Consider the following 3,744-nt stretch of genomic DNA (forward strand, 5'->3'; position numbering starts at 1 on the left):
CAGATGTTTTAAAATGTTTTCAACATGTGATTTGGATTTCAATACAGGAAAAAAAAAAAAGACATGTATGGTCACAATACACTCCTCTAGGTACATATTTTAAAATTTAGAAATGAAATGTTTATTCTCCGAATGAAATATTTAATTGGGTTTGTGGCCAATTATTAAAAATATAAAACTGCATCGTTGTTAAACGGGTGTAAAGTTTCGGTTTTGCAAGGTGAGAAAGTTCTGGAGATTGGTTGCGAAATGATGTGGATGTATTTAACACAACTTGAAATGGTTAAGATGGTGAATTTTATGTCATGTGTATTTTACTGCAATGAAAACGTTTCAGTGTCAAGAATAACTGATTCACATCAAAGGAGACACAGAATCGCTACATTTCATCTAAAATGTTGGGCTCACTTCCGAACCCCATTTTTGGGTGCTCAGCAAGCAGCACCTTGGTCCTGAGCAGGATGTGTCTCGGTGTCCTAGCCCTTGGCTCTGGGCACATGTGATGGCAGGAAGCAACACCATGAGATCTGTCCAGTGAGCATTCTCGACCCTGAGTCTTCAAGAAGTGACCAACCGTCCATGGCATCTGGCAATCTGCCAGTTTGCTGGGGCACCAGTTTGATTATGTCCGATTGGTGCGATGAACACATCGTCACGCGGCTTGGGACCAAACCTGGTCCACAGCCCAGCATCCACCGTCCGTGTGGACTTGTAACATTTTATTTATAGCTGTGTGTGCGGTGACTCTCATTAAGGGCCTACGAGGATCTTTAGTCAATTCAGTAGGACTTTATGCACTTTTACATTAATTTATATACTTATCATAGTCTATATGTAAATGTATCCACTTTTACATACATTTGTATATGTTTACATTGTTACAGCTTTTTGTTACGTGTTATATTTGTATGTATTATATTGTGAAAGCATTTTGCTACGGTAGCACACTAAAGATTTCTAACGACCACCAAACAATCTTTAAGATATTGAGATTTCACTCCATCGCTTAGTCTAGAACCACACAGCCTGACTAGAAACGGGAGGATCCGGGGTCCTCCTGGGTCCCCTGTGTGACCGAAAACACTTCTAGCTACCCCTCCCCTGCCTGCTTGACTCGTGAGTGTCCTTCGTGGCAGAAATGCTCACCATCAAAGCTTTTTCTCCACCATCTTTCTGACTGATGATGCTACACAGGCAGCGGGACGTAGATACCGTTATTTTTGCCTGACCAGCATCCCTAGCCTCTTATAACAAAGAGAACCACGATTTTTCTTTTAGGGACCCAATTTTTCCTAGGCCTGACCAAAAAAAGGCCCAAAAAGGGTCAGTGAGAGAGCCAATATAAGAACAAAGTCAACGTGGAGGAAACCAAATTGACATATGGATCAGGCCAAGTACATAGAATCTTGTCGAACTCCTGGATCACACCATGCCTGAGGCTGCCCCTTTCCACAATCAGTTTCATGAGCCAATTATATCTCCTTTTTCACATGAACTAGCTTGGGTTGGGTTTCTGCCTCTTGCAAAAACAAAACGCATGCTGACCAGTATGGAGAGCCGTCTCTAACCTGGGCTTAAAAGGGGCCCACGAGGCTTTGGGAAGTTAGGCAGCTGACAATCAGGAGACCCAAAGGTGGCTGCTGTCTACTGGTTCTTAAATCTACATGCATAATCAGCCTTACGTCACTCTTCCACAGTCACCCCAAAGGCACAGGGATAATAGCAAGTCACTCGTACTGAGTCAGTTATAACTCTGAAGACCCCATCAGCTCACCATATACAACTGTTTATAATTTCTTCTTTCCTCCCAGGTTGCCCATAATCAAAAGGGTACACACTCTGGAGTCACACAGATCCTGGCCCTGCCACATACTAGCTGTGTGACTTCGGGTAATTTCATTGACACACCTGATTCTGAATTCTCTGTATGTGCAATAGTCTTATCTCCACGCTAGGTTTGGCATGAAGATTCAAGTGCATATGCGAAGAGCCGTAGTCTGTAGCACGCAGCTGACACTCAGAAAGAGGAAGATCTTTTTGGGTGCCGGGCCCGGGGCTAAGGGTTCACGGGCACCATTTCATTACCTTCTCCCAACAACCTTGGGAGGCGTGCTCCACTGTGCTTTCCATGGGCCAGACACCGTTTCAAGTCCTTCATATCTGAAGAAATCATTAAACCCTCACACACACACGAGCTGGCGCACAGAGGTTAAGGAGCGTGACCCAGGCTGCATAGCTCCGTTCCGCTGGGTGGCTGGTCACCGCTGTCCCTCCCAACAGGGCGGTTTCTGAGATGATGGTGATGTAACGCTGTGTGCCTTGGGCTCCACCTGCCTCGGACACAATCAGAGAGCGGAATCCGGGCAGCTGAGTGGAAGGAAATCCAGATTTGGGGACTTTTCGGGTGGGGAGAGCTGAAGGATGAAATGCAGAGTGAGGACTTAGAAGACACCCCTCTGGTTTGCCAGCACATTTGGGAAGGGACAAGGCAGCAGGGACAAGGACCCTCTGGCTTCTGGGGTGGGGACCTGAGCCCCGGAATGTCCCCACCAACCTGGGCGGTGTTTGTTCTCACCGAGGCTGGGAACCAGCAAGATGGTGATGGAAAGCCATGGTTTACAGGATAGCCTTGCTATAATTTTTCCACAGAAATACAGTTTGTAGCAAGCTAAATACATTCTCGGAAACCTGGAACCCCCCCAAAACCGATAGAAGCGTTTTTTTTTTTTATAGTTTGTAGCAAGCTAAATACATTCTTGGAAACCTGGAACCCCCCCAAAACCGATAGAAATGCTTTTTTTTTTTTTTTTTTTTACTATTTCACAAAAACGAGAGAGGAAAAACACATTTCTTGGATTTAACTTTGTTCACGCAAACTTTCTTTTTTAAAAGAAAAACTGGCATTGTTTCATTTCAAGGAAGCACGAAACGCTCACTCCAGCAACTCTTTTCAAAAGTTGTCTATAACCGTGTGGCTTGGAAAGTTTCATTTTATTTTATTTTTCTTTCGGGATGAAGAAGCCTGAAACAGGACACGAGCCCGGAGAAGGACACGAGCCCAGGGGCCACTTCCAGTCTTCTGAGTGAACATTATTGCACCCCTCCCCAAGAGGCAGATGGGACAGGGGAAGGGGTAGGGAGGCGTGTGTGTGGGACACTCAGCCAAACCAGAGGGCTGCCCGCAATTTGCCTAAAATAGAAAATAAAAGTTAGCCACGGGCTTCCTGCCTGGCCAGCCCCTCTGTGCGACAAAACCAGGGCCACGCAGGACGCTGCCCCGGAGCCCCGGAGAAGGACACGAGCCCAGGGGCCACTTCCAGCAGAAGCCAAGCTCCCTGTCCTCCGTGCCTTCGGGCCTCCTTCTCACCTGGGGGACCAGGTCCACCCATGGGACTCGCCTCCACTCCCCAGTGACATCGGCTTTGCTCTAAAGAAAATTCACATCACGGTCACGTCTGGCTCTTTTTCCGATCTCTGAAGAATGACACATATCACGGGAGTTGCAGTGGAAGGCGTCAGGGGCGCGGGAAATGTGCCTGGGCTGCGCGGCGTGAAGGACGCGGGTTCAAATCCCAGCTTTGCCACGAAAGTGTTGCTGTGACCTCAGCCTGTCCCGGCTCCGTGTAAAAAGGCGAAGAGGGTCCCCAGGTCGCTGGCAGGGTGGGCGGGGCCGGGCTGCAGCAGGTGAGGGCGCAGGAGCCCCGTGTCATGGCTCTCGGGCCAGCGGAGGGCGCGCGGCCCGCG

Source organism: Pteropus alecto, unplaced genomic scaffold (genome assembly GCF_000325575.1).
Source record: "Pteropus alecto unplaced genomic scaffold, ASM32557v1 scaffold59, whole genome shotgun sequence".
Taxonomy (NCBI): Eukaryota; Metazoa; Chordata; class Mammalia; order Chiroptera; family Pteropodidae; genus Pteropus; species Pteropus alecto.